General features: G+C 45.4%; 1 protein-coding gene across 9 annotated transcripts in view; it reads right to left on the reverse strand.

Annotated features, from left to right (window-relative positions):
- The window catches only part of NEXMIF (neurite extension and migration factor), a 1570947-nt gene that overhangs the window by 703557 nt on the left and 854720 nt on the right, over nucleotides 1–12670 (reverse strand). For 3 of the 9 annotated variants that reach the window (XR_011274134.1, XM_069612576.1, XM_069612577.1), the window contains one exon: nucleotides 7444–7519. The exons of the other annotated variants lie outside the window; for them this stretch is intronic. The gene's annotated coding sequence lies outside the window, so the exon portion shown is untranslated. The remainder of the gene's footprint in view (nucleotides 1–7443; nucleotides 7520–12670) is intronic. 9 annotated transcript variants of the gene reach the window in all.

Here is a 12670-nt window from a genome sequence, read left to right on the forward strand (position 1 = left end):
GTCCCCTTCTTCTACTTACAACCTTACTTCTTACTTGGCGGACTCATGTCCACCCACAAACGAACAGGCATCTTGCTTGACAATTTTACCCCACCACCAAAAACATGCTTTGCAGTCTTACCCAGAGATGCTTCTTTCCCTATCCCAATGACAGCTATTGCTGCACCACCACTATTACCACTTAAGAAATTGGTATCAATCACTCTAATACTAATGGCGCTACCGCTAATAGTTCTACTACTGGTATGGCAATTTGTTTTAAGAGCAAGTATTAATCCCAGGCAAATGTTCCAGAAAGCTCTCCCTGGTGTGATGATTCACCAGGTCTCGTCAAACCTAAGGGTGGAAACATGCGGGAGGACCTCATAGTGAGGGACTCCGCTCCTGGGGACAAGAACGACCACCCGGAAATAAACCTCCCTACACCCTGGTCACATACACCCATATCATCCTTACAGCACTAATAGAAGTATGTGCAATTGTAACATCATGACTCTGCCTAGTATGGAAATACTGAGACAAAGAAGAGCATAAGAAACCCATGGGGGAAACAATAGGAAAAGCTATACAAGTACTGACACAAGGGGGCACACCAGATGCATTAAGAAAACCTCAGAGACCGTACACTATGAGGTTGATGTTACGTGAGGTCTGCGCTATCAACTTCAAATGAACTGGAAGAACAGACTAGTTGGTTGGTGTGGCTCGCTGCATGCAAGCGAGCTGCGCAAGAGAAACTTGAGAGACAGCTGGTGAGCCCGGGAAGTTCAAACTGGGAGCCCGGATGCAGAGAGAAGGTGGACCAGTATTGCCTGGGATTGCCAAACACACAGGCCTAGCAGAGTAAGGGCCGGACAGAAGTTGGAAGCAGGAACACAGTGGTGGGACCTCACAGAGGTGGACCAGTGGTTCCAACAACACTGTTGATACCATAGCCTCCGGCAGACAATGCAACAATCATGAGAGAACCAGAAGAGAAGGAGAAGAGTGAGGATGGCAACACCAGCCCCAGGAAGAACCGGTGAAATGCTGCAAGAAGGTAATGGGAGGCAGCAGAAGTCTGGTAGGGGTATGTGTGTTACAAAGAAGTGCATCAGGTGTAATGTCTCTCCTACTAGTACTCATCAGAAAGAGTACACCATTGAAAAGTGCATCTGGAGTAATCTCCCATGTACCAGTACTCACAGTAAGCATTACACTACTGAGAACTGCATCAGGACTATTCTCCCTCATCCTAGTACTCACCATGAAGAGTGTATCACTGATATAAGTTCATTGAGAGCAATCTCCCTCATACTAGTACTCACAGTAAGCAGTACACTGCTCAGAAGTGCATCAGGGGTAATCTTCCTCGGCCTAGCATTAATAAAAAGGAGAACAGCACAGAGAAGTGCATTTGGAAGAGTCCCCGTCAGAGTGAAGATAAGTGGAGAGAGAACAAAATAAAGCAAGAAGCTATCAGATATTGCTTCATCTGTCGTAGTGATAATCCAAGAGAATATATAAGCTACAAGACAAGGCCAACTAAAGAATCAGAGGGCTTAGGGATGCAATACTCATCAGGAGAGCAACCCGCGTTTCTATACTGCCTGAAGGAGTTTGAGACATTGACTGAAAGTTGCAACTGAAGTGTTGGAGATAGCGTGAAGAACCAAGGACCAGGAGAAGGGAGTCATTCCCATGGTTTCCTTTTTGTTGTTGAACATTTATCAAATCATTTCTATAGGAAGACTGGAGAAGGAAAAGCAGGAGAAGGGAGTCATTCCCCTCACTGAAGAAATCACAAACTTTAATGTAGTTGTCAGCCTAAGTTTTAGTGTTAGGGTTAGTTTAGTTGGTTACTAACAGAGGACAGTGAGAACATGTTTACTTTGATAGACATCCTGACAGATCACCGATTGTTCCTAGGTTGAGGCAGGTAAGTTTGGGGGTGTTAATAAAAGTCTTTAGTCGAAATAATGAACCTTTTCTGTCAGTGTCTGTCTTCTATACCCTCACACTGGGTAAACTAGTGCAGTGATATGCAACCTTTGGCTATGCAGATGTTCTGGTCTACAAAATCCCCCATCAGCCCTAGACAGCATAGTTAATGGTGAGGGATCATGGGAGATGTAGTTCAAAACATCTGGGATGCCATAGGTTGCAGACCCCCCCCCTTCCCTAGTAAACGCTGTGGTTGAGCGTGTGAGCAGTCAATGTAAACTCTTAAGGTGGAAGTACAGTGCAGCGCAATATCACATCAAATAATGGAAGCTCCAACAAGAGAGAATAATGAAATACACATTTTATCTGATGTTGCAGGAAAGGGTTCCATTGGTACAGGTAAGATTAAAGATGTACGGGAACTCAATTGTAGTGTCTTTAGCATACTTCTCACAAGGTTGCAGTTTCCAACAGAGATGCATGGAAGGGGAGGGCACTGCTCTTGCTGCCTCGCAGGCGCGACCCTGAATGTGCGGTGTGCCTGCAATCTGCAGACTCGCCAGTTAGCATGTAACTCTGGGCAAGTGCCCTCACTTCTTGAAAATTAAAGCTAGAGCAGGTGGGCCTGCAAATCTTCCATCGGGCACAAGCGCTGAGTAAAACCACTTGGGCTCACAGTTGCTCTAATAGCCACAGGATGCAGGATATGCCTGATACCAAAGCTCCTTGGTTCGGTTTATCAGTCAGTTCAACGAAGTTTTCATTTCGGATAAGCATATATCCATAAAACTAACAGTACAGCACAAACAATAACTAATATTCCAATTTGTACACAATAAAATATGAACAAACACCCACAATTACGCTCCAAGGTACAATATTTCTTTGCCAATGCAAATTAAAACCCACCTCATTTGTTTCACAGCAGCATCCAAGCAACATTTAAGACACATTGTCGAGTTAAATGGTAAAATTAATAGAAATAATAATACAAAACATGAATTACGCTACAAGCCTTGGCAAACACATGCTAGAGAAGAAAGAACAAAGAAAACTAAAAGCAAGTACTTTTCAAATAAAACTATAAGGTAATCGTATCTTGCCTTATTTTCGGACCCATCGTGACAAAGGCTGCCAGTCTAAATAACTTTGATTGACCGCCCACATGCAAAAGATTTTTAAAAAGCTTCTTTAAAATCCCGGCATTTTACAGGTTTAATCATTAGAACCATCCATGTTTGCCTCAATGAACGGTACCAGGAACAGAAGAGCAAAAAGGTGCTTTCTAGGAACCCCAGATCACAATAGCACAAATGCCACCTCCAACTCCTGCCATACCAGCGGCTCAAATGATCTTGCATCAATCGCCACTCAGAGCCTTAGCTGGGCAATAGAAGGCAAGGACGGGCCTACTGGACCAGTTGGTTCCGGATGGGCATTGACAACCTCGTGTCCCACCTTTCAAAGACTAAAGATGATTTAAGGATTCGTGTGGATTGGGATCGGTGAACCAATGGTCTTTCCCGAAGGCACACAGGCTATTCTCATGGCATTATAAAGTTCCCTCATTGACTTTAATTCTTCTAGAACATCTCTGAACAGTGATCTCTCCCCAGTCAGCCAATGCAACACGATAGGATCACTGACCCAATCAACTACAGACCACAACATTAGCAAGAGTTTTGTTCACTCCCTGAAGTCCTTTCACAAAGAAATGTTCAAATGCACAAAAACTGTTGCAGGTATTACAGGCAACTATCTCCCTGTGCTATGGCCTTGGATCAATAAACTGCAATTACTGATCAAAGAAATTAGCGGGTAAGATAGTTCAGTGGGTTAAGCACTCACTGCTGGGATCTGTATTTTATCTGCATGTCACAGTATCGAATCCGGCCAAGGCCAATTCAGTCCTTCACCTTTCCAAAGTAGCTCAATGACTTCAGTTGGGTAATAATTGTTTATACAAACTTTCTATGTACAGTGTTCTACTTTAAATACACTATAAATAACGCAATATTATTGATATTAAGGGAAAACTTCCCTTCCCAAGCAATTATCTCAGTCGCTTAAAGATACATTTGCTAAACATAATCCCAAACAGTTTCACGAGTTTGACTAGAACCTTTTCAGTTCTAGGCACCTCTGGTGTCACCTGCCGGAGTCTGTGCTGCAGACCATGTATGGATAGAATAAAAAGTGGGACTAGAACACATCTCTCAGGTAAGCAGGACATGGGTTGTCTTTTGCCCCCCACCTAAGTGGGTACTGGCAGTGTTGTCCGTATACAGTGCCATTATATGTGCCAGAAGGTAGTGAGATGGGTACCCACAAATTAAGTAAAACAATTCTGTGCTTCAGTCACCTTTGTGAAAAGTCTATGTATAGACGAGCAGTGAAGCGTTTGAGGAGCAAAGGTTACTTGAGCTGGTAGTCCAATCATGCCCATCAGGACAAAGAAGGAGAACAACACACATTGGCCTCCCTCTTGTGAATGAGGCTAAACACTGGCAGAGTTTAGCTGTGCAAAGGGTCTTGGAAGGTTAAAGTCAGGTCAAGTAGCTCCTAGTTATGGTATTTCTTCGGACTAGGCCCCAGGAAGGGCACATTAGAGACGCAGATCTTGGACTTAAATAGGAAATCGGGAGCTTAACTGTCCCAGCTTTAATCATAAGGTTGCGACCATTTGATTATTTGGCAGCCACCCAACACAGGGTTTGCAGGCTTTCACTTAGGTGTGGATTCAAAGCTGAGTTCAATCACCACTAGAGCACTCCAGCCAGAACTCTTTCTGCTGACACCTGCTCTTGTTCTCCCCGATGTAGGCGGAGGCCGTGATCACATGGGGCAACACCAATATACTCACTCATGCAGCAGGCGCTGTTAGGCTCTTGGACTTGGGACAAGATCCAAATAGGGGCACTTTCAGCATACAGCAGGTTCTAGTACCATGCTGCAAAAATACACAGGAGACTAACACCAAGCAGTGGAGCCCACAAAGCCATCTGTGCCAGAAGGCTCGAGAAGTGTGAGAAGGGACACCTCTTGGGCGTCCAACCTTGGAAGGTTTTAGATTTTGCATGGACATATTTAGAGTCCATGGTGAGGCCTCCAATTAAGTCCCACTCAGGCAAAGTTGGTAAACATTCCCAGAAAACATTAGGAATGCAGGGACTTACACCATAACACCAGAGGTGCAGCTTAGAACTGCCACACAATTACTACTGGTACTGCTACTACTGTTGGCAGTAATACAACTACTGGCAGTGGTGGTAGTAGCATCATCACTGGCAATGATGCAACGACTGGTGGTAGACCTACAATAAGTAGTACCATAATTCATGGTAGAATTAGTGCTACAACTATTGTTGCTAGAAGTATCATGAGTACTACCACTAGTAGTGCTACTATTGCCGTGAGTAGTATTACCACTAGTAGTACAGATTCTACTACTACTGATGGTACTACTGGCATTAGTATCACTACCAGCACTATAGACACTACTCCTAGTCCAGTTACCATTATTACTGCTAGCACTACTGCTACTTCTAGTAAAGACAGCACTACAATTGTGGTGATAGCACTACTACTATTACAGGCAGCACTATTAGTAGTACTACTATTGATAGTACTACTCTCAGTAGTTACACTACTATTGGGGCAGGATTACTAGTTATGTTAACCTGTTGAGGGAGCATAAAATAACATGCAATATGACGTGCTCCCAGTTGGTGCTGTAACAGATCTAGAGACGGCACACACTCTCCTGCTCTAATGTTACTTCTTGTTTAAGGGATTGCAATCATTTCACAAAATGGAGGTCATCCAAAGGAAAAAAAATGCTTTCAAACATGTTGCATATAAGATGGATGGGAAGAGTGTATTGCAGGGATATCGGAAGAAGACACTATATTAACAGTAAAGAGAAACATATGTCATGTCCCCTTTAAAAAATATAAACCCACCCCCTTCCTCTAATGCACAAGAACTTGAGACCCATTTGCCAGTAGAGCTTTCAGACACACTAATCGAGGAGATCCACTGTCAATTCCGTTTATCTTTCTGCAACTTCGATGCATAACCAAGGGACAAAGGTCCATGGGTTCGCATTTGCGCAATCATGCTTAGCCTACTCATCTATTGAAATACCGGTCTTACAATGTAATTACGCTCCTTTGCTTGCTCATTGTATAGCACCCTTTGCTTGACCCTTCGAGTACTATTAGGGCACTCGACAAAAAAACACATGCATGCATCCCTACAGACAAAGGGTGTATCAGCCACTTTTACTCCCTAAAAATAGGCAAATACTCCTAATAAAAAGTAGGAATCAGACACATGGGACATTGTGGCCCTGCTTTCACCCACACAGCTCCATGGATATGTTTGGGCCAGTAGTGCAAGTAATACAGGAAGAAACTATTATTACTACCTGATCGGAATAAGTCGACATGCATCTTTTAATGTGCATACAAAACTAGGTGCAAAGAAATGATTACAAAAACATTTCAGTTTTACAGTTAAAACATAATTTTACTCGCGTATTAAATACTCCCATTGGGAATTGGAATTTAATTTTTACTCCCAACTTTTTAAAAAAAGCGAGTAAAATACTGCCACTTCCAAATCTTATCTGGAGCACGGTATACATGTCATAAAAAAGTGGTTGTGTTTTGCCACAAGCGTTATATGTAATATACACACCATAATTTGGGGGTTCAAGGCAGTGATAAAGTAAGCGGTGTGCCCTTGCGCATCAAAGACCAGACAAACAATGTTCTTGTCCCTGCACTCTAAGACTCCATGGAGGCGATCAATCAAAAGGCCAATGTTTATTTCTGGCATAAAACCCCATAAAACCAGCAACACAAACAAACACAAAGCATATGTCTCAAAAGTGTACATGATAAAAAGGTGGATCCAAATAAAGATAAACCTGTGTTTAATAAAAAAAAATCTAATATACAAATGTAATAAATATTTAACAAATGAATGCAGAACTAAATAAAAGTATTATGTCACTTCTGAAAATGCATCAACATGGGTAGGATCGCCCTACATATTTTATAACATCTGTTTAATTGAAACAGGTTTTATATTTCAATATACCATGTTCCTTCCACGTATACTAAGGGGGTTTCAATGCCTTAAGCAGAAACATCCTAAATCCATCCAACCCTAAACTCCAGTATTTTGCTCAAGTCTGATCGAATTATCCTCTGACTTGGTGGTGGGGAAAATCCGCATCTTCGTTCATGCCATTATCCCGCCCCCACTCATTCCCGCAACTCTCAAGGTAGCATCGAGTGGCAAAATCACTGTTCTGTCAACATGTTTGGCGGCATCTCTTACTACCAATACTAAAAAGCGAACAATGTAATCTCAGTCGGAATTGCCCTCTATCAATACTACATTATATTGCAGACGATTCATTTAACTGCAGAGCGCAAACTCTCCCTGCGACAGTAAACCATGGGCAACGCTATCAACAATATCTAACGCCCTTTAAATGCCTCTCCTTACCCCGCTCCCGTGCCTTCCTCCAACCATCTTGTTCAGTGCTCTGCTGCTAGTGTGGATTGGTGCACGCTCTGTAAAACTGCAATGCGAAAAGAAGTAATTACATGTGTGCGATATGTTGGACAGGGCATTCAAAGCCTGCTTTTCAGACCATAGGAAATGCCTCAAAGTAGCTGCAATCTCAATCCACGATCACAAGTTAGAAGCAACAATCTACCTAAATCAAGGTCTAAACATTTGCACTCATCACTTGACTGAGTAAGAAATGGTGTGCTGTGTGCATGTTAAGGACAGGCAGTCATATCGGTGGGGGGGGGATTTGGGAGGATTGACTTTTCATGCTATATATCGCTTGAACCTTGACATTTTTATCCCTGCCTAAATCCACGCATGTTTCAAAGATCATTAATTCTGCTGGCCAGACTGTGGCCAAAAAGAACCTTCATAACACATATGCAGCCACCACCAGGAGTAATTGCAACAGCTTTCTGCGGTAAACTTAAATTAAGCTCGAAGCCTGCTACACATAGCATAACTGCATAGGAAGGTGAGTTCCTGTGTATTTTTAGAGACAAAGAGAATAGATCCACCCAGAACACCATCACATTCTGACCATGTCTCTCTCCATACGGCCCCAACATTCAGACACTAGTCAAAAGAATGCTTAAGGTTCACGACCAATACAATGAAAACCTTTGCCCATTGCTAATATATATTTAGTGCAGAACTTAGGAGGGGTAAAATAAAATTATTTGAAAACAAAAAAAATAAACCTGCAAGCTTAAAGCCAGCCATAACAAGTCCCCCTCTCTCTCTCCATTCTCCTTATACACACAGCACAGCATTTCCAACTCACCAAGAGTCTATTATCACTTGCCAATGTCTAGCGGTGAGTGCAAAGTTTGAGGCCTGACTAAAGTAATGGCTATTTTAGCCAAATCACAAGCTTCTTACTCAGACGAGGCTGTAGTTCACAAGGAAATATGCAAGAACCTAGTCAATTTACATTGTGTACCTGGAAAACGATTGCATAAACATGAACCACTGGATTATGGCGTTATCATAATGAGGTACAGAGGTCTGATCCCATTCCTGCTGACATGATCTTTGAAAAAATATATGTGAAACAGTTTGGATGTTTCCAACCATGTTACTTGTGCGAATTGTAATGAATCAGGGGAATTCATCCTTTTTCTGCCCCAAGGGTGAGCTACCCACCTTTGGGACAATGGAGAGGAGTCCCCTGGGCACTAAGCTTAATAACCCCAAGGGGTCAGGGAAAGCAGGATATCATGGGGGTTGAAGCCACCCCCTTAGGAAACAAGGAATCCCCAAGCAAGGGTTTTATTCCATCTCCCTGTAACACAGAATCCCAAGTGTGTGTTGGCTATATGGGAATTGAGCAGGGCAGTAATGTACAAGAGCCTTTAAAAATGGATGGATTGGTTTCTGACATGGTATTGTTGTCACCCTTATATAGAGTAAGGAGCCAATGGATGATCCCATCCTGTTCCATGGAGGAACAAAAAGGCAAACATTTTTGTAAATATCAATGCTGAATAGAAGAAGAACCAGCCAGAGGGCGAGAGAAGCAAGCCTGTGTAGGCGCTGAAATGAGTGAATTTGCCACTTCTCCCCAAAGGGGAGCCCCCCCCCTGTAAGGCTAGGGAAGTGAGCCTGCTCAGCAACTCTCCCTAGGGGTCGAGGCAAATGGGTCCTCACCAGGAGAGACTCTGCCTTTGGTGACAAGGACTCCAGTTCTTGTGTGGAACTCCCCAGAGACAGCCAGATAATCTCCTACATGTGTTCCACTACCACAGAAACCTCTTAGAACTGGGACGAAGAAACATTGAATACATGTCAGAATCTTACAGGCAAGGAACACGCCCACTTAAATCCTAATATCCCATACACAGGGAGGAGTAGGTTAAATAATGGACACCCGACGTACAGAAATGAGAGCGCAGAGTCCACACAAGCCAACAAGCCTGTGAGTTTGAAACTTGTTTGAAGCAGGAGATGGGAACACCGAGAAGGGACCCATGGTGAGACGCTGGAACACCAGGGCGCCAGCCGAGCACATGAATCCTAGAGATACGAGATGCAGGGAGGTCCTGGGATGCAAGAGCCATATAGCGCCAGCAGAGCACATGAAACCTGGAGGTAAGAGACACATAGAGAGACACTGGGATGCCAGTGCACCAGCCGAGCACAAGAAAGCCGTGGGGCAGGACCCCGAACAGAGGTGGTGGCAAGACCACTTGAACCCCGTAGTTGACAGTCAGTCCCTCCAATGTTGCCGATACTGCTGTGCATCAAAGGATATGGAGTGTCCAAATCTTTGTCAACGGACAAGAGTATCGGTTCATCCCGATTTATTAGGCAGTCACTCAACTCGGGGTGTTCCCTCCCCCCCTGCTCCAAGCAAGGTGTCACGAACCCAAAGGGCTTATACAGATTAAAATTTAGTGAGGCCTCCAACCTATCTCGCAACACACAGCAAATACCCTCTGTACCAAAAATGAGTTCGTACCAGGCCGGTATATAGTAAGAATGAACAAGTTACTCCCTTACCTGGTAACGTTCTTTCGATGGGATGGTCCGACGATGTATTCCATATCTATGACAGTAATCACCAGAGTTGTGCTGCTTCGGAAAATCTTCGGCGTCTGCGTCCTGCGTCGATGACGTTGGTACGCCGCCCTCGAGGACCTCCTCCGACGGCCGACGTCACTGGATGTTATAAGTAGGACGCACGACGCCCATAGCCTCAGTTGTAGTTTTTTCCCCCAGTCTGACACACAAAGCCTTGCGGAAACGTAGGCTGCATTCACATAAGAAATTCTGTAGCGGAGAAGGTAGGGAGGGAGCGATATGGAATACGTCGTCGGACCATCCCATCGAAAGAACGTTACCAGGTAAGAGAGTAACTTGTTCTTCGAGGGGACTGAGTCCTCTGACATATTCCATATCTATGACAGACTCCCAAAGCAGTGCCAATGCAAGGAGGTGGGAAAAGAATTTAGAAAACCGAAATTTAGAATGCCCAACCAAATTGCGGAGTAAAGGACCGCCTTGCCAAAGGCCAAATCCTGCCTACGGATGGAATCAAGGGAGCAGTGACGTACAAAAGTATGTACCGAAGCCCAGGTGGCTGCATCACAGATGTTACGAATAGGAACCCCCCTTTGTAGGGCAGTAGAGGTAGCCATACCCCTGGTAGAATGGGCCCGTAAGCTGACCGGTGGTAACACTCAGAGATAGCCAAAATAATCCAGCGAGACAAAGTCTGTTTCGTCACAGCTTGTCCCAAACGCTTTCCAGCGTAACCAATGAAGAGTTGATTGTCCACTCTGACCCGGGACATGTGTGAAATATAAAAGCTTAGCGCTCTCCTAGGATCAAGTCTATGGAGCCTCTCCTCTTCCTTACCAGGATGTGGAGGAGGATAAAACGCCGGAAGAACAACCCTCTGGCTTAAATGAAATTCCGACACCACCTTCGGAAGAAAGGAAGGACGAATTTTAAGGACAACCCTGTCCTTATGAAACACAGTGAAGGGTGGCTTAACTGAAAGTGCCTGTAACTCACTCAATCTGCGAGCGGAAGTGACCGCAACCAGAAATACAGTTTTAAGAGTTAACAGTCTCAAAGGGCATGAATGCAAAGGCTCAAACGGAGCACCCATCAAAAACTTGAGAACAAGGTTCAAATCCCAACCGGGCACCAGGAAAGGTGACGGAGGTAACGCATTAGTGAGCCCTTTCAGAAACTGAGAAATTAAAGGAATTTAAAAATAGGAACACTCTTCAGATGAGCGCTTAAATATGGACAGCGTCGCCAGGTAACCTTTAACAGTACCCACTTACAGGCCCCTGTGGGCCAAAGAAAGCAAAAAAGACAGAACCATGGGAATGTCACATGCAAAAGGATCCACATTCATAACCCTGCACCAGTCGCAGAACTTAAGCCAACGGCAACGGTACAGGGACTTTGTTGCTGGCCGTCTGGCCGAGAGCAACACCTCCATCACGTCTTCAGGGAGGTCCCAATCCATATACCTCAACCTTTCAGAAACCAAGCGTGAAGGTTCAGGGATCTGTCCTCAAGATGGAGAACCTGACCCCTCTCCCGTGAGAGCAGATCGTCTCGGTAGGGAAGACGATGTGGCGGGCAGATGGACAAGTCGAGAAGGTCCGGGTACCACGTCCTCCGGGCCCACGCCGGAGCAATCAGGATCATCCGGGAACCAAACCTCCGTAACCTCTGCAGTACTTGCGGGATGACGGGGACTGGAGGAAACGCGTACAGCAGTGGGAATGACCACTCCACCACAAACGCGTCTCTTTGGAGGAAATTCCTGCGAGCAGAAGTTCTCGCACTTCCGGTTGAAACTGGAGGCGAAGAGAACCACTTGAGGGGTCCCCCACATGGCAAAGATCTCCAGGAGAATCTCCTGAGCCAACACCCACTGGTGAGAGATCGCGCTCTGCCTGCTCAGAGCGTCCGCCATCTCATTTTCGTCTCCGGTCAGATGAACTGCCGAGATCGAAACTTCCTGCTGGATTGCCCAGAACCAGATATGCATCGCCTCCCTGCACAGAGGAAGTGACCCTGCCCCCCACTTTTTGTTGCGGTAGTGCATGGCCACCATCAGGACATTCTTCCCTCGCACAGTCGGCAGAAAAGCCTTCAGGGCTAGCCTGACGGCTCTCAGCTCCAACAGATTGATATGGAGTCTGGACTCCGACGGAGACCAACGACTGCTGACTCAACTCGTTGGCATGAGCTCCCCATCCCGTGAGGGATGCGTCCGTCACGATCGTCACTTCCAGCCAGGGTAGCCAAAATAGAGCCCCCTTCATCAGATTGTCTTCAACGGCCCACCACAGAAGGTCCTGGGCGACCGAGGACGGCACCTGAACAGGGTCAGACATCCTGCCGGAGGACTGAGACCACTGGAGCTTGAGCGCCCATTGCAAAGATCTCATCCGCAACGTGGCCTCTGGCACCAGAAGAATGCAGGATGCCATGAGGCCGAGCAATCTCAAGAACTCAAACGCTGGGAGACTCTGGGCAAGCTGAAACTTGTGCACCATCTGCTGAATGTGATGAGCCCTCACCTGGGGAGGGAAACACTGCCCCAGGGACGTGTCGAGCACTGCTCCAATGTACTGGAGCCTCTGAGTTGGTGTCAGATGGGACTTCTTTAAGTTGAGGGAGAAGCCGA

The sequence above is a fragment of the Ambystoma mexicanum genome, chromosome 5p, assembly GCF_040938575.1.
Source record: "Ambystoma mexicanum isolate Mex_15411 chromosome 5p, UKY_AmexF1_1, whole genome shotgun sequence".
In the NCBI taxonomy this organism is placed as follows: Eukaryota; Metazoa; Chordata; class Amphibia; order Caudata; family Ambystomatidae; genus Ambystoma; species Ambystoma mexicanum.